Source organism: Silene latifolia, chromosome X (genome assembly GCF_048544455.1).
Source record: "Silene latifolia isolate original U9 population chromosome X, ASM4854445v1, whole genome shotgun sequence".
NCBI lineage: Eukaryota > Viridiplantae > Streptophyta > Magnoliopsida > Caryophyllales > Caryophyllaceae > Silene > Silene latifolia.
In genome coordinates this window covers 332,475,980-332,495,432 of record NC_133537.1, presented here as the reverse complement: position 1 = coordinate 332,495,432, position 19,453 = coordinate 332,475,980, and positions in this window count along the sequence as shown.

Below are 19,453 nucleotides of genomic sequence, written 5' to 3'. Positions count from 1 at the left end.
TATCTCAACTATACTTAACGTTTTTTTTTAAACATGTTGGCATGTTGGTCGCTTCCTCCTACGCGCACGGTCTTAGCCGAGGCGGTCAGATTTGCTATCCCAACCACCGTTGTGAACATGTTACGTATCAGCCATTGTGTCCCCGTCACTCTTCGGGGTAACGGCCGAGGTGTTCGTATCTGTAGACGTGTTGACCGCTTCCTCTTTCACTCTCGGTCTTGCCGAGGCGTCCGATTTGCGTCTCAACAGTGCTTATACGTTCCTAAGCAAGCTGGTCGTTGTGGCGAGTAACAACTTACTGTTGGCAGTTAACTGCTTTCCGTATATGTAGACATATTGATTGCTTCCTCTGCCACTCCCGGATTGGCCGGGGCAGTCAGATTTGCGTCTCAACAGTGCTTAATACGCTTTTTTTTTTCTTCGGTAGTGACTGCCCGGGCTTGGCCGTGGCGTCCTCTTTGGTATGAGAAGTATTTTGATGGAAAACTTGGATCACTTTTTATAAGATATAATCACACGTTGGGGTGCCCACAATGGTTTTGGACACCTCCACCGCTATACAAAGTATTTCCTTATATTGTCCGTGTTCCAATGGCTCATTAGAGGAACACCTTCCATATCTTTTGTGCTTCCTCCCGGTCCAAGACGTACATTAGTGTCAGGGGTCGGCTGGGCATCACTGGATTACTCCCATCCGTGTAAAAACGGATGCCTTCTTCGCCCCGTCGGAGCTCGTTTCCGGGGTCCCAACTACGTACTTGCTGAGGGCCCTCTTTCGGATCAGCTCCTCGATGGCGTTCTTCAAATGCCGACAGTCGTCGGTCTTATGGCCGGGTTGGCCGTGGTAATCGCAAAATTGGTTTGCGTCGCCTTCCGCCTTCGTCTTCGGGGGCCTTGCCCACTTCTGCCCTTCATTCTTGCTCAGGGCGAAGACCTCGGCTGGTGATTTGACCAGGGGGTGAGACTGCCGTACCGCCTCGCGGTGTATGGTCCCGAACTCCCCCCTGCGCCCGCCGAGTTCTGCTTTCTATTATCTTTCTCAGGCCGTGACCTATTATTGTCACGGCGTCCTTCATCTCTGTTATCTCGGCGGCTGCTCCTCTCTGGGTGGCCAGCTTCGCTGTGTCCTACCCAGGTCTTGTGGTAATCCTCCACCTTTACGGCTTGGTCGGCCATCCTTCTGGCGGAGTCCAGGTTGAGGTCCGCGCACTTGATCAGCTCATTTTTGAGCTCGCCTTTCGGGAGGCCCTTCATTAGTGCGAAGGCCGCCAGTTCGGTGTTTAGCTCACGGATCTGCTGAGCTTTTGCGTCGAACCTCTTCACATAGCTTCGTAGAGACTCGTCCTCCCCCTGTCGGATAGTGAGGAGATCCGATGTCTCCACGGCCCTCCTCTTGTTGCAGGCGTACTGGGCTACGAAGTTATCCCTTAGGTCGGCGTAGCAGTATACCGAACCATTAGGCAGCCCCTTGTACCAACTCTGGGCCATCTCATGCAGAGTTGTCGGGAAGACTCGGCACCATACCTCATCAGGCTGTTCCCATACCGACATGTAAGACTCGAAAGCCTCGGCGTGGTCGGTTGGGTCACTCTCCCCTTGGTACGACAAGGCTGGCAGCTTTAGTTTGGTCGGCACGGAGACGTCGAGGACAAAGGCACTGAGGGGCTGTCTGACCACGTGTCGAATGACACGTGGCGATCGGCTCCTCACAGTCCTAGTCCGGCTCCTCTCCCCGTGGCGGGAAGGGCTTCTTGTTCTCCGACTTTGGAAAGTCGGGCTTCTTTTTTCATTTCTTCGGGGGTGGCCTCGTTGATGCCGCGGCGACGCTGTCCTCCCGCGAGTGTGGGAAGGACTTTGGTCGGACACTGACACCACGGGCACCGCTGGCGTTTTGGTACGCCCAACCTCTTGCATCGCTCCGGCTAGGTTGTTCGGAGTCACCTTGGTCACCTTTGGGTGCGCCGCTGTAACCGTCGTTACGACGGGGGTTAGCGGCGTACTACCCATCAGGTCCAGGAATAGCTTCAGTTTCGCTGCATCGACCACATGTCCCATGACAGTGATTTGGTCGGCGGGCAGCGGTGTTTCTGGTAGTATCGGCATCCCGTACGCCGGTTGAATTACTCGGCCGGTGGGGGACTGCCCGATCCCCGAATTAGGGACTGTATCGTCTTGGTAGAATTCGGTTTCGTCACTCACAATTGCTTCTGGTTGTTTTGACATCTTCTTAGCTTTTTGGGTGGGTTTTGTTTTGTGTTTTTTTTTTTGTAAGGGATTTAACTGGCTTTTAGTATGCTTTTCCCCACAGACGACGGCAATTGTTCCGGGTGTAATTCGGAGCAGTGTTGTTACCACGTGAGCTTATTGAATGATGACTTTGCTTGACTCTTCCTTTCGGCCTCTCCTGAAACAATGAACAAACTGAGGGCTCGGCTTTGTACCGAGCGTACTCACTCCGACGCTCAAGTCAGTAAACTTAAAGGGGATTAAGTTGTGTGATACTTGGCAAAGTATATTGTAGAGAGATAAGGGAGTTTATACCAGATTATGAGTGGTTTAGGTTATATTTCGGATCCCCTTCTCAATGAGAGAAGTGGAGTATTTATAGACTTTCACCTTTTGTCACGTAGTGGCCAAGTGGCCAAGTGGCTAGCAGGTGGAAAGACCGTTCTACCCTCGGCCGATGGACTCATGGCAGGCCGGCCGAGGGGTCTTGGGTATGAGTACGCGGATATGTATCCCGGCTGGCTAGTTGTCCTAGCCGGGACCCAAGTGACAGGCCGATAGGCTGCATCGGCTAGGCTGTCTAATACGTTGACTTGCTGTCTTTTGTCTTTGACCTTACTCAATATGTTGACTCGGTCAGCGGGTGCAGAATATGCCCCATCAATACGTAAGCTAATAAACTTTGTCAAGGCAACAACGGAGTTCAGAGGCAGAAATCATCCTGGAACAGGCGCAGCAGGACTGCGCCCTTTGGAAGAGGGCAAGAGGCGCAGCAGTTGCTGCGTCTGTTCCAAGGGTGAGTTCTGGCTGTGAAGCCGGAACTGCAAGTCGTTAATATTAGTTGGTGATTTTAATGATTGATTATGATAATTGACTCGGATAGAAGTGATTAAATTCGTTAATTACATGTGAATTAGTCATAAAAGCAATGAAACATGGATGAGACGGAATTAAGATGAATTATTTACATGAATGAACGATCGATTAACGAATTAAACAAACAAAATTAAGTTAAATATGACGGATTAATGACAAATTAATGACGAATATGACAATAAACAGATGGAAATATATCAAAGATCGAATTCCAGAAACTCAATATGGATGAATCAAATTTCTATAACCCGGATTGAGTTTAATGACGAAAACCCGCAAATATGAATTACTTGGGATTTAAGCCGAATTTTAAATGATGAATTATACATGTTAATGAATGATAAATAATATACATGCGAAATAAGTTATTGTAACAAAGAATTAACGAACAAAACAAATAAAACGAACGAATTACAGAGGACTAAGGAAGAAGAAAGGAAGCAGGAACTGCGACAGCCTCACGAAGAGGCGCAGCAGATACTGCGCTCCTTCGAAGAGGCGCATCAGTTGCTGCGTACTTTCTCGACGGTTTGTCTTCTGGTAATCCGTAAAAAGGGTTTTTAAACACGGTTTTTGAAATCGGTTTTAAGAGGTATTCTCGACATAAACCTTACATTAATGATACAAAAAGTAAATAACATTAAATAAATAAGGATTTACACCCTCAGACTTACATGTTTGACGAAACGAGATGAACTAAGTTATCGATTAGTGATGCTCGACTCGAACTATAACGCAAATATGAAAGTGCCCTCGTAAGAGGAAAACGATTAGATTAATTAAGTTGATTGATGTGGAGTTGGTCAAATTGGTCGGTCATGCAAACGAGGCTGGTACTCAGAAGGATCCGAGCTTACGTGGTCGAATGTTCAAGCATGTAAACGCCAAAAAGTAAGAACAAAGGTCTAGAATGCAAAGGGAGAAGAGAAGGGCGGACACTCGCGTGAGAAATATGAGGAGCGAAGGCTCCTATTTATACTAATCACGTGAAGGAATAGGGTTTTCGGAGAGACTTTGGAAGTGAATCTCGGAAAGATATGAAAAAGATACGAAAAGTACGCAGAAAGGACTGGAAGAGGCGCAGGCGAGCATCGCGTCTCTTGGAAGAGGCGCAGCACCTGCTGCGTCTGTTCCTAAGTGGTTTCCTCCTGCGGAAGAAAGATTTCCGTGTTTAAATTATGGAATAAAGGGATAATTCGGTTTTCCTTAACATTTTGTATGAATCTTACGGGAAATTGTTTGCCAAAAAATAAAGATTATGAAATATTTATTGATGGGGCACATTCTGCACCGCTGACCAAGTCAACATATTGAGCAAGGTCAAAGTATCCACAGCAAAGTCAACGACTTAGACAGCCTAGCCGATGCAGCCCATCGGCCTGTCACTTGGGTCTCGGCTAGGCAACTAGCCAGCCGGGGCACATATCCGCGTACTCATATCCAAGACCCCTCGGTCGGCCTGCCATGGGTCCATCGGCCGAGGGTAGAACGGTCTTTCCACCTGCTAGCCACTTGGCCACTTGGCCACTACGTGACAAAAGGTGAAAGTCTATAAATACTCCTCAACCCTCATTGAGGAAAGGATCCACAATTTAACCTAAGAATCACTATTCATCTGGCAATATCTTCCTTATCTCTCTACAATATATACTTAGCCAAGCAAATACTTATCCCTCTGAGTTTACTGACTTGAGCGTCGGAGTGAGTACGCTCGGCCAAAGCCGAGCCCTCAGTTTGTTCATCGTTTCAGGAGACCGCAAGGAGGATTCAAGCAAAGACGTCATTCTACAAGACACGGGTGGTAACAATACTTGCTCTGGAATTACACCCGGAACAATTGGCGCCGTCTGTGGGGAGAATAGACACTAGAAGCTAGTCACATTCATTCCCAAACTCAAAACAAACAAAAACCCACCCAAAAAGCTAAGAAGATGTCGAAACAACAGGAGGTATTCGTAACTGACGAAACCGAACTACACCAAGATGATACCTTCCACAATTCTGGAGTTGTGCAGCCCTCCACCGGCGGAGTAATCCAACCGGAATTCGGGATGCCAAATATACCAGATACGCCGCTGCCCGCCGACCATGTCACCATCATGGGACACGTGGTTGATGCAGCGAGACTGAAGCTACTCCTGGACCTAATTGGTAGCACGCCGGCTCACACTGTCACACCGACAAGAGCGGCGGAACCCGTCCAGGAGACCAGGGCCCAAAATGTGACCCCGAGGAACTTGAACGGAGCGCTAGGGGAAGCTGACCCTGTCAAGACACCGGAGGAGCCCAAAGTGGTCGTGGTAGACCTAAGTCCTTCTCGCACTCGTGAGAGGACAGCGTCGCCGCGGCACAAACGAGGCACACCCCGGAGGAGCGAAAGAAGCCCAACTCGCCAGAGTTGGAGAAGAAGCCCGACTCACCAGAGTCGGAGGAGAAGTCCTTCTCGCTACGAGGAGAGAAGCCGGACTAGGAATGCGAGGAGCCGATCGCCGCGTGTCGTTCGACATGTGGTCAGACAGCCCCTCAGTGCCTATGTCCTTGAAACCGCCGTGCCAACCAAGCTGAAGTTGTCGGCACTCACATACAAAGGGGATAGCGACCCCACCGACCACGCCGAAACTTTCGAGTCGTACATGTCGGTGTGGGAACAACCCGATGAAGTCTGGTGCCGAGTCTTCCCAACGACCTTGCATGGGATGGCTCAAAGTTGGTACAAGGGGCTGCCCGACGGCTCGATATCTTTATTACGCCGACCTAAGGGACGCCTTTCTAGCCCAGTACTCTTGCAACAAGAGAAGGGCCGTGGAGACATCGGATCTCCTGACTATCAGACAGGAGGGGGGCGAGTCTCTACGAAGCTATGTGAAGAGGTTCGACGCCAAGGTTCAACAGATTCGGGAGATTAATCCCGAATTGGCAGCTTTCGCACTGATGAAAGGCCTCCCAAGGGGAGACTTAAAGAACGAGCTCATCAAGTACGGAGGCCTGGGCTTGGATGCCGCCAGGAAGATGGCCGACCAGGCCATCAAGGTGGAGGACTATCACAAGACATGGGTAGGCCCTAGCGAGGCCGAACACTCAGAAAAGAAGAGCCGCCGGGAAGACAACCCGGATGAAGGACGCCGTGACAATAATCGGTCACGGTCCGGTGAAAGACGCCGCGACAATAATAGGTCACGGTCTGACAAGTCCGCCAGAAATGTAACTCGGCCGTGCCGGGGAGTTCAGAACGTACTACCAAAGCGCGGTACAAAAATCGCACCCCCCTGGTCGTATCGGCCGCCGAGGTCTTCGCCCTGAGCAAAAACGAGGGCCAGAAATGGGAAAGGCCCCCCAAGCCAAAGGGGGACGGTGACACGAGCCAGTACTGTGAGTACCACGGCCACACCGGTCACCTTATCGACAACCGCCGCATCCAAGAATGCCATCGAAGAGCTGATCCGGAAGGGGAGCCTCGGCAAGTATGTTGCCAAAGGCCAAAAACGATGCCGGCGGTTCGGATAAGAAATCCGTCTTTGAACGGATAGGAGTGATCCATGTTGTCATCGGGGCAACGAGAACGGTGGGTCCGCTCATGGGCACAAACGCACCCGAACGACCAGTATCGGGCCATCAACTTTGTGCCCAACACAATGGTCCCCGCTTCCAACATCCCCGACATGACTATTGGGAAGAAGGACTACGCGGGAGTCATCGCCCCTCACAATACCCACTTGTAGTCCACTTGGACGTATCTAACCACCCGGGTCAAGAGGTGCCCGATTGACACAGCGCCTACACGAACATCATGTTCGTGGAGTGCTTTCAACCTCGGTCTCAAGGTTGAAGACTTAAGCCCCTGCACCAATCCACTGTACAGCTTTTCCGGGGCCGGCCTGGTACCCCTGGGATCAATCAGACTGCCGGTGATGTTCGGCAAGGGGTATGCGGCCAAGAATGTCCTAGCTGAGTTCGTGGTCATTGACGGCTCGTCCGCCTACAACGTTCTCATAGGTCGAGTCACGCTAAGTGAGGCTGACGCAGTGATGTCCATCCGGGCCCTGACACTGATGTATGTCTCGGACCGGGGGGAAGCGCATAAGCTCGTCTCCAAGGACGAGAAGGACGAAGTAGTCAATGTCCAGATATCTGCCAGAGGATGCAACATGCAATCCCTCAAAGTGGCAAAGAAATCAGAGAAGGGAAAAAGCCCATCCTTACAAAAGGAGGGCAACTTCATGGATGCGACCGACGGCTAACCAGGGAGGGTGTGCCTTTGATAAGCCATTAGGACACTGACAATCTCGGGAAAAACTCTGAATAGCGGCGGAGGTGTCCAAGACAACTGTGGACACCCCGACGCATGTTTATATCTAATGTAGAATAATCCAAGTTTTCCATCAAAGTGTTCATTTTTCCCATAGTCACCATCAAGAGGTAGACGCCGGCTCACACTGTCACACCGACAAGAGCGGTAGTCACCATCAAGAAACAAGCGCCGTCGCAGTCACCCCAAGTAGTAGACGCTACGGCAGTCACCCCAAGAGGTAGACGCTGCAGCAGTCACTCCAAGTGGTAGACGCCACGGTAGTCGCTATCAAGAGATAGACGCCGGCTCACACTGTCACACCGACAAGAGCGATAGTCACCATCAAGAAGCAGGCGCCGTCGCAGTCACCCCAAGTAGTAGACGCTACGGCAGTCAGGTAGACGCCGCAGCAGTCACTCCAAGTGGTAGACGCCACGGTAGTCGCTATCAAGAGGTAGACGCCGGCTCACACTGTCACACCGACAAGAGCGGCAGTCATCGTCAAGAAGCAGACGCCGGCTCACACTGTCACACCGACAAGAGCGGCAGTCACCATTAAGAGGTAGACGCCGCATCAGTCACTCCAAGTGGTAGATGCCACGGTAGTCGCTATCAAGAGGTAGACGCCGCTCACACCGTCACACCGACAAGAGCGGCAGTCATCGTCAAGAAGCGTACGCCGCCACACTCACACCGACAAGAGCGGCAAATCACCATTAAGAGGCGTACGCCGCTCACACTGTCACACCGACAAGAGCGGCAATCACCCTCGTAGCGTACACCGCGACGGTCACGGCCAGCGCGAGCTGATACTCGCAAAAGCGATCAAAATGCCTTAAAAGCGTTTAAACACAGGTTGAGATGCGCACTCTAGACGCCTCGGCCAGCCGAGGCGGAAGCAAAAGAAGCACTCCATTAATGACACAAAAAGACAACTCGATTTAAGACGAAAAAGACCTCGGCCAAGCCAGAGGCAAAGTGAAAACGCTAAGTACAGTTGAGACGCTCAACTATTAGCGCAAGAAAACTCAAAATGAGGTAAAGACCTCGGCCAAGCCGAAGGCAAAAGAAACGAACTCTTATTAAAAATGATAACAAAGTTACAAGTGAGGAGAATACGGACGACGGCCGTCCCCATAGGGATAAGCCAAAACACAACCTGCCAAAGTTGTACAAAATACGAGGAAAAGAAAAGCAAAAAGTTACAAATATGTCATTTGAAGCGCCAAAAGATGGCGAGGAGGAAGGGCTTAATAATTGGCTCCCGAACACCGGCTATCCGAGACGTCGGGTGAGCCCGGTGACGACCGCCCGTCTCCCTATGCCCGTTGTTGCTTGCCATCGCAGCGGTAGCAATCTTCTTTGATGGGCAACCCAAAGAACTTTCCTAGCGACCTCGGCTTCAAGCGGCCTCGGCCTTAGCCTCGGCGAGTCTCGGCCCTCATTCTCTCGGCTTCCTCCTTGGCGCCTTTAGCCTTCTCGGCAAGAAGGGTCGCTTCTCCGCGCCGCCTCTTTCTCTATCTTCACCCTCACCTCCTCCTTGGCCTTCTCCTCCACGGCTTTCTCCTTAGCTTCGAGCTTGTCGTCAAACAACTCGTCAAATTTGTCCCACGGAAAGGAGCCATCAAGAGGGAAGAGCTCCCCAATCACTTCCCCGGCGGCTTCTTCGGCCGGATCCCGTATTGGGCGCACATGTTAGGAAGCATGACGGTTTGGAGCATCTCAATGTCCTCCTCCTTTTGTCCGATGATGGCCTCCTTGCTCCGAATCACCTTCCCCGGATCTGAACGGCCCCGAATTCGTTCCTCTGCTGGAAATAAAGGTCGGCGTGCCTCCGAACAAGGTCACACTTCTCCAAAGACTTTGCGGCTTCGGCCGCCGCAGCCTCGGCCTTGGCTCTCTCAAAGAAGGACCTCCTTTTCGGCGTCCTCCCCGAGTTTTCTCTCAGCCAAGAGCGCCTTCTCAGCATCTCCCCTAAGCCTCTGCTCATTGAGGAGATCCAGCTTCACCTTCACGGCCACCTTCTTAGTGGCATTAAGCTCAAGAACAGATTGAGCCGCGGCTTTCTCCTGCTCTATGATACGAGCACCGGTCAGCTCGTTCCACTTCGCCAGCCTCTTGATCAACCTCGTGCCTTCCACTACAAGCTGGGAGGGGGAAGCCTTCTGGGATGAAGAGTCAATAGTGACGTTTCGATCACCAGCCTGCACGGAGTTCTTCTCCACTTGCTGCTCATTAAGAGCAACGGCCGACAACGATTGATCTGCACAAAAATTCAATTAAAGCATCCATGTCAACATACATGGACATACCGGAGAGCCTGTCATCAGGAACGTCTAATGAACCGGCTAAATCTGGGCCACGGGATAGATATGTACCGTGCTTGGCCTTCTTGGCCGGAGGACGCATTTCCTTGCTGGCAGCAGTTTCAGCAGTAGCAGGAGCAGGCTCCTTCCTCTTACGGACAAGGGGAGATTCCTCCGCATCGGAGTCCCCCCCATTAGTAATATCAACGATCTCCACCGTCTCCTTCTTAAGGGGGGGATGGGAGGTGGAACCGGTGTCGACGCCGTCGCCGCCGAAGACTTTATTTTCCGCGTCCGACGCGCCATGCTACTAACAACCTTCGCCTGGGCCGCCTCCATATTCAAGCCCTTCAGCTGTTGATCCATGAGATCATTCGGCGACGTTCTGCGGTCACGGGTTAAAGCCTTAGGGTGCAAATCAGCAACGGTCTTATCCTTGTTCAGCCCCATTCTCCGAAGGATATCCTCAGACATGTCCGGTCCAAAGTGGTCTGTAAAGGAAACAAAGCAAGAGTTAAGTAGAAGAAATAAATCGAAGTTCAACAGAAACGTTGAGAGCAGAGATGGGCCTCACACCGACCCCACTCACCCTGCGCTAGGGCCGGTATGAGGCCGACATGGCAGAGCGGCTCATCCTGAAGAATGATCTGCGTTGGGGGAATCCATCTTTTCGGCACCCCATTCTTGTCCGCCTCAAAAAGCCCCATCGCCAGCTTCTCATCCGCCATAAGAGGGACCTTGCTGGCGTCCATCTTAAGCTTTTTCCGGGAGACCCATCTGTCATGCTCCGCCTTAGTCTCGCACCGCAAATTAACTTGGTGCTGGAAAGACCGGGGCAGCGGATAGTCATTTGGCACCTCAACATACACCCACCGATCTTTCCAGTCTTTGCAGGAAGAAAGCTTATCAACGGAGACGTAACCCGGCTCCATTTGCACACTGTACCATCCGACGCGACCAGAAAACGACGGCTTAAGGTGGTGAAGCCGACGGAATAAATTAACCGTTGGAACCTCTCCCTTGAAGAGACAGAGCCAGACAAAGCCGACTATGGTCCTAATGGCCAACGGGTGCAGTTGGGCCACGGCGACGTTCATGGCCCTAATGATGGCCATAACATACTCATTCAGCGGAAACCGGAGCCCGTACTCCAAGTGCCGCATGTATACGCCGGTGCAACCCGGTGGAGGGCAACAAACGGCCTGGCCCTCCTCAGGGACAACAATTTTGTATCCCCTGCCAAAGTGGAAATGGCCCTCGAAAAATGTCTCGCCGGAGCAACTGGCGAACTTATGGGTCCAAACACGGTCAAGGCGGACCTTACAGGCGTCACCGTGATCCATGACGTACTGCCTCCCCTCATTAGGATGAGCCCTTCCAGCATCATCACCAAAACCATCATCATCATCATTATCATCCTCCCATTCCTCCAAAATTTTCGGATCAACTTCAGGAGAAGGAGACCTAGGGCCCCCAGACCTTATCGGGATGGCGTCTAGTATCTCCTCCTTATCAAGACGCAACGGGGAACCCCCCGGTGCAGGTTTACTAGGTCCGGCATCGGCAGAAGACATGTTCACAACAATTACTTAACAAAATAAAAGAAAATTTGTTTGTTTACCTTGAAGAAAAGCACTAGCCGAAGCGACGACTTTGAAGATTAGAAGAGAGAAGCCCTTGAAAGTTTAGAGAGATGAAAATTTCGGAGAAAAATTTGAGAAAATGAAATTGGTAGCCAATTTCACGGAATAACTGCCTATTTATAGGGAAAAGCCCATGAAGAAGGACCAATCAGGGCACAGCCCATGAAGCGTCAGCCAATCAGCGAACAGACACGTGTCAGACATGTAACCACGGAATGTCAATCGTTGCAACAGTTGAACGTCAATCAATGCAACAGTGACCAAGCGTCTTCAACACGCCCCTTCATATCTCTTTGCCTATTCATCTTCCTCAACAAATTCCTAAGTATCTGCTCTCCGCCGGCCACATGATCAACCAAGCTAGGAAGCACCGGCCGGGGGGCAATCAAAAACAACCGGCACTCTCAACCCTGGTCTCGGCCAGCGTCACCTTCTTTTCCACATCGGACGCCCTTTACACATCCATGTGGAGGGGGGATATGGTACGGCCTAAGCAGAACCAGGCCGAGGTAGAAGAAGCCGATACAGAAATTTTTTTACAAATTACTTGCGCAGAATATACACTCAACATACATCGGAGCCCATACCACGGCATAGACTACGCTGGGGGCAAATTGATGGGGCATATTCTGCACCGCTGACCAAGTCAACATATTGAGCAAGGTCAAAGTATCCACAGCAAAGTCAACGACTTAGACAGCCTAGCCGATGCAGCCCATCGGCCTGTCACTTGGGTCTCGGCTATGCAACTAGCCAGCCGGGGCACATATCCGCGTACTCATATCCAAGACCCCTCGGTCGGCCTGCCATGGGTCCATCGGCCGAGGGTAGAACGGTCTTTCCACCTGCTAGCCACTTGGCCACTTGGCCACTACGTGACAAAAGGTGAAAGTCTATAAATACTCCTCAACCCTCATTGAGGAAAGGATCCACAATTTAACCTAAGAATCACTATTCATCTGGCAATATCTTCCTTATCTCTCTACAATATATACTTAGCCAAGCAAATACTTATCCCTCTGAGTTTACTGACTTGAGCGTCGGAGTGAGTACGCTCGGCCAAAGCCGAGCCCTCAGTTTGTTCATCGTTTCAGGAGACCGCAAGGAGGATTCAAGCAAAGACGTCATTCTACAAGCCACGGGTGGTAACAATACTTGCTCTGGAATTACACCCGGAACATTTATAAAATATGGAATAGAAATATCCAGAACATTCCAGAACATTCTGACTCGGGATTTAACGGTTATCAGAAAATGAAGACGGTTTTAGGCCCGGACTTCAAATGTACTCTAATTACTGTCAAAACGACCGCATCGGCGCGTAGATGACAACTAAGAGATAGACATTAGTGTTTGAGCGATCACTTGACGATAAACTTACGAACTGTCACAAATCGTTCCGCGTACCAAACATGCGGCCCAATCATCACCGGGTGGTTTGCGGGAGGTGCAGAAATGAGGTGTCTACAACGGGTATAAAACTAGTTCACATGAAATAGAATAGCATAGTAATTGGATCTTCCCGGGCATTGCAATTTCCCATTGTCGACCAAACGACCCCTTGGATTTTGTACTAATTGACTTCATTATGCTGAATATTTGTTAAATTTGTTATAAGTTACTACGTATTTTGACTCATCTAATAGAGATTAGAGAGTATATAAATTTTTTGAAAGATTCAATATTTTTGCAATTTTTTTACAAATAAAAGAGTCAAATTATATTTAATTAAATAACTGTAATGGGTAATCAAATATAATTGAATTATTGATGATATTCTTGCTTTATGTAATGAGTTTCAGTGTGTTATTTGTCTCATACTAGGCGACTAAATAATTGTGTGGCACATTCTTTAACTCATATTACGCCTAGAGTTGTTGGTAGTGGTTAGATGTTTTAGTGCCGATTGTTAACAATGTTGTACTGTTTGACATTTCGTTATTAATACTATAATACTCTTTTGGGTATTTCCCTCAAAAAAAAAAAATATAATTGAATTCGGCTTTTCGCGAAGTATATATATTGTTCCGGGAGTAATTCCAGAGCAGATATTTGATACCACTCGTAGCTCGTAGAAAGATGTCCTTGCTTGAATTCTCCTTTGATCTATCCTGAAACGATGAACAAACTGAGGGCTCGGCTTTGGCCGAGCGTACTCACTCCGACGCTCAAGTCAGTTAACTTAGAGAGAGAAGTTGTTGTAACTTGGCTAAGAGTATATTGTAGAGAGATAAGGAAGATATTACCAGATGAATAGTGGTTATTAGGTCAATTTGTGGATCCTTTCCTCAATGAAGGTTGAGGAGTATTTATAGGCATTCACCTTTTGTCACGTAGTGGCCAAGTGGCCAAGTGGCTATCAGGTGGAAAGACCGTTGTACCCTCGGCCGATGGACCTGTGGCAGGCTCGCCGAGGGTCTTGGATATGAGTACGCGGATGTGTGTCCCGGCTGGCTAGTTGTCTGGCCGAGGCCTGGGTGACAGGCCGATGTGCTTCATCGGCTAGGCTGTCTAAGTTGTTGACTTTGCTGTGGATATTTTTGACCTTGCTCAATATGTTGACTTTGGTCAGCGGTGCAGAATATGCCCCATCAATTTGCCCCCAGCGTAGTCTATGCCGTGGCATGGGCTCCGATGTATGTTGAGCGTATATTCTGCGCAAGTATCTTGCAAAAAATTTCTGCGTCGGCTTCTTCTGTTGCATCGGCTTGATCATTCGTAGGCCTACCATATCCCCCCTCCACATGGATTCGTAAAGGGTATCCGATGTGGGAAAGAATGTGATGCCGGCCGAGACCAGGGCTGAGAGTGCCGGTTATTTCGATTGCCCCGGCGGTGCTTCCCGGCTTGGTCGATCATGTGGCCGGCGGAGATCGGTGCCTATGAATTTGTTTGTGGGAGATGAACAGGCGAAGAGATGTGAATGGTCGTGTTGAATACGCTTGGTAACTGTAGCATTGATTGACATTCAACTGTTGCAACGATTGACATTCCATGGTTGCATGTCTGACACGTGTCTGCTTGCTGATGGGTTGACGCTTCATGGGCTGTGCCCTGATTGGTTCTTCTTCATGGGCTTTTCCCTATAAATAGGGCAGTTATTCCGTGATTTTGGCCATTACTTTCATTTCCTCAAATTTTCGAAAATTTTCTCCCAAAATCTTCATCTCTCTAAACTTTCAAGGGCTTCCTTTTCTTCAAATCTTCGGTCTTCGATCCGGCGAGTGTTTTTCCTTGAGGTAAACAAACAAATTTTCTTTTATTTCGTTAGTAATTTGTTGTGAACATGTCTTCTGCTGATGCTGGACCTAGTAAACCTGCGTCGGGGGGCCCTAGGTCTCCCTCTCCTGAAGTTGATCCTCAAATTCTTGAGGAATGGGAGGACTCTGATTCCTATGGCGATTTTGGTGATGATTTCGGTGATGAAGTGGAAAGGCCCCGTCGTAATGAAGGGAGGCAGTACGTTATGGATCATGGCAACGCCTGTAAGGTTCGTCTTGACCGTGCTTGGACTCATAAGCTCGCCAGTTGTTCAGGCGAGAAATTTTTCGAGGGCCATTTTTTCTTCGGTAGGGGATACGAAATTGTTATCCCTGAGGAGGGTCAGGCCGTCTGTTGCCCTCCACCGGGCCATACCGGCGTATATATGCAGCATTTGGAGTATGGGCTCCGGTTTCCGCTGAATGGGTACGTTATGGCCATTATTAGAGCCATGAACGTTGCCGTTGCACAACTGCACCCGTTGGCTATGAGGACCATAATCGGCTTTGTCTGGCTTTGTCTCTTCAAGGGAGAGGCCCCAACGGTGAATTTATTCCGCCGGCTTCACCATCTCAAACCGTTTTCTGGCCGCGTCGGATGGTACAGTGTGGAGATGGAGTCGGGTTATGTCTCTGTTAACAAACTTTCTTCTTGCAAGGAATGGCAAGGCCGATGGGTGTACGTTAAGGTGCCGGATGACTATCCGCTGCCCTGCTTTTTCCAGCACCGAGTTAACTTGCGGTGTGAGACTCAGGCAGAGCACGATAGATGGGTTTCCCGGAAGAAGCTCAAAATGGATGCCAGCAGTGTCTATCTCCAAGAGGATGAGAGGCTGGCAATGAGGCTCTTTGAGGTGGACAAGAGTGGGGTGCCGAAAAAATGGATTCCCCCGACGCAGATCATCCTTCAGGATGAGCCGCTCTGCCATGTCGGCCTCATACCGGCCCTAGCACAGGGTGAGTGGGGTCGGTGTGAGGCCCATCGCCGCTCTTAATGCTCTTGCTCCTCGAATTTCGGTTTATTTCCTCTATTTTAACTCTTGCTTTGTTTCTTTCGCAGATCACTTTGGAAAGGACTTGTCTGAGGATCTTCTCCGGAGAATGGGGCTGCACAAAGATGGAACCGTTGCTAACTTACATCCCAAGGCTTCAGCCCACGACCGCAGGAAGTCGCCGAGTGATCTTTTGGAACAGCGGGCGAAAGGCTTGAGCGTGGAGGAGGCTCAAGCGAGGGTCGTTAGCGGTGTAGTGCGTCGGACGCGGAAGACGGCATCGACCCCGGTTCAAACTCCTATCCCCCCCCCCCCAAGAAGGTGGAGATTGTTGATATTCCTGATGAGGGGGACTCTGATGCGGAGGGATCTCCCCTCATCCGTAAGAGGAAGAAGACAGCCTCTACCGCTGGCGAGGAGGTGCCTCATCCGGCCAAGAAGGCCAAGCACGGTACCTATCTATCCCGTGACTCAAATCTAGCCATGCTTTCTGATGTGTCGATACACGTTGATACTGATGTCTTTATTAAATTTTTGCAGACCAACCGCAGTCGGGTTTTGCTCTCGTTGGGCAGCAGGTGGAGGGGTCCTCTGCACAGGTAGGTGATCAAGGCGTCACCGTCAACCCTTCATCCCAAAAGGCTTCCCCCTCCCAGCCGCAGGCTGGCGGTCAAATCGTTACCACCGTCCCTTCATCCCAGAAGGCTTCCGTCTCCCAGCTCATAGAGGAGGGCACGAAGCTGATTAGGGAGTTGGCAAGGTGGAATGTGGCTACCGGTGCTCGTCTTAAGGAGCAGGAGAAGGCCGTGGCCCGCGCTGTTCATGAGCGTAATGTCACTAAGCAGGTGGCTGTGTCGGCGAGGCTTGATCTCCTTAATGAGCGGAAGCTTAGGGGAGATGCTGAGAAGGCGCTCTTGGCTGAGAGAAAACTCAGGGAGGACGCTGAAAAGGAGGTCCTTGCCGAGAGAGCCAAGGCCGAGGCGGCGGCAGCCGAAGCTGCGAAGCTGCTGGTGAGGTGTAACCTCGTTCAGGGGCATGCCGACCTCTATCTCCAGCAGAAGAATGAGTTCAGGGGCTTGTTTAAGGCCCAGGCGGAGGTGATCCGGAGCAAAGAGGCCATCATCAAGCAAAAGGAGGAGGACATTGAGATGCTCCAAACCGTCATGCTCCTCAATCTGTGCGCTGAATTCCGGGACCTGGCCGAAGGAGCTGCCAGGGAAGTGATCGAGGAGCTTTTCCCTCTTGAAGATTCCTTTCCGTGGGACAGATATAGCGAGCTGCTTGATGATAAGCTTGCGGCTAAGGAGAAAGCCATGGCGGAGAAGGCCCAGGAGGCGGTGAGGGCGAAGATTGAGAAGGAGGCGGCCGCGGAGAGAGCCGCTTCTTTGAGAAGGCTAAGGCGGCCAAGGAGGAAGCTGATAGAATGAGGGCGGCTGATGACGCCGAGGCCAAAGCTGAGGCTGCTAGGAAAGCTGCTGGGGTTGCCCATTGAAGAGGATGCGGCTACCGCTGCTGATGGTAAGCAAGAATGTGCATAGGGGGTCGCTTGGGTGAGAACAAGTTTACAGCAGATCTGCCTCAGCTGCTCGGGAGTCAATTGTTAAACCCTTTCTCCCTGCCATCTTTTGGCGTTTCAAATGATACTTGTAATTTTTGCTTTTCTTTCCTTGTATTTTGTACAACTTTGGTAGGTTATGTTTCGGCTTACCCCAAACGGGGACTACGGCGTCGTCGCATTCTTTCCACCTGTAACCTGTTATTATTAATAAGAGTTTGCTTCCTTTGCCTTCGGCATGCCGAGGTCTTTACCTTATTTCTTTTGAGCGTTTCAATGGTATTTAGTGTTTCCACTTTGCCTCTGGCTTGGCCGAGGTCTTTTCTCGTTTTTGTCTGAGTTGCCCTCTTACGTCATTAATTGAGCGTCTCTTTCTGTTTCCGACTTAGCTTGGCCGTGGTGGTTTAGAGTGTGTATCTCAACTGTTTTTAACGTTTTTAAGGCATTTTGATTTGTTGATCAACTGCGCTGGCCGCGACTATCGCGGTGTCTGCTTTCTGATGGAGACTGCCGCTCTTGTCGGTGCGACGATAAGAAGAGTCGGCGTCCGGATAGCGTGTTACGCGGCGTCTACCACTTTAAGTGATCGCCAAGCGTCTACTATTTGGGGTGACGCACAAGACTACATTTCTTCATGGGGACCACCGCTCTTGTCTATGACAAAGTGTGAGTCAAGGCGTCCGGATAGCGTGTTACGCGGCGTCTACCACTTTAAGTGATCGCCAAGCGTCTACTATTTGGGGTGATCGCCACGGCGCTACATTTCTTCATAACGATCGCCGCTCTTGTCGAATCGACAGATGAGACGGCGTCGGCTTCTTTCAACGATCGCCGCTCTTGTCGAATCGACGGTATGAGACGGCGTCGGCTTCTTTCAACGATCGCCGCTCTTGTCGAATCGACGGTATGAGACGGCGTCGGCTTCTTTCAACGATCGCCGCTCTTGTCGAATCGACGGTATGAGACGGCGTCGGCTTCTTTCAACGATCGCCGCTCTTGTCGAATCGACAGTATGAGACGACGTCGGCTTCTTTCAACGACTGCCGCTCTTGTCGAATCGACAGTATGAGACGGCGTCGGCTTCTTTCAACGACTGCCGCTCTTGTCGAATCGACAGTATGAGACGGCGTCGACTTCTTGATGGCGTCTAGCCTGAAAAAGAATGAACATTTTGATGAAAGACTTGGTCGTTTTTACACTCGATATTAACATGCGTCGGGGTGCCCACAGCTGTTTTGGGCACCTCCGGCGCTATACAAGGTCTATCAGTTTCCTAATGGCTTAGTGGAGGCGCTGCTTCTCCATCAGCCGTCGGTTGCGTCCATGAGGTCGCCTTCCAGTGGTGAGGATGAGCTTTTCCCTCTCTCCGACTGTTTCGCCACTTTGAGGGATTGCATGTTGCATCCTCTGGCAGATATCTGGATGTTGACCACCTCGTCCTTCTCGTCTTTGGAGACGAGCTTATGCGCTTCCCCCCGGTCCGAGACATACATTAGTGTCAGGGCCCGGATGGACATTACTGCGTCGGCATCGCCAGCCTCTCATCAGGCTGCTCCCATACCGACATGTAAGACTCGAAAGCCTCGGCGTGGTCGGTTGGGTCACTATCTCCTTTGTATGTGAACGCCGGCAATTTCAGCTTGGTTGGCACGGCGGTGTCCAGGACATAATCGCTGAGGGGCTGTTTGACCACGTGTCGGATGACACGCGGCGACCGACTCCTCGCGTTCCTAGTCCGGCTTCTCTCCTCGTAGCGAGAAGGACTTCTTCTCCGGCTCGGGCTTCTTCTCCGACTCTGCTGAGTCGGGCTTCGCTGGTTCTGGCGGGGTGTGCCTCGTCGGTTTTGCGGCGGCGATGTCCTCTCCTGAGTGCGAGAAGGACTTATGTTTACCACGACCACTTTGGGCTCCTCCGGCGTCTTGGTAGGGTCTGCTTCTCCCAGTGCTCCGTTCAAGTTTCTTGGAGTCACGCTCTGGGCCCTGATCTCCTGGACGGCTTCCGCCGCTCGTGTCGGCGTGCCTAGGTGAGCTGGTGTACTCCCAATTAGGTCCAGGAGTGTCTTCAGCTTTGCTATGTCAACCACCTGTCCCATGATGGTGACCTGGTTGACGAGCGGCGGTGTGTCCGGTGTTATCGGCATTCCGAATTCCGGTTGGATTACTCCGCCGGTGGAGGGTTGCAATACTCCAGAATGGTGAAATGTATCATCCTGGCGTAGCTCGGTTTCGTCGGTTACGACTACTTGTTGTTTTGACATCTTCTTAGCTTTTGGGGTGGGTTTTTTTCTTGTGTTTTTGTTTTTGTTGT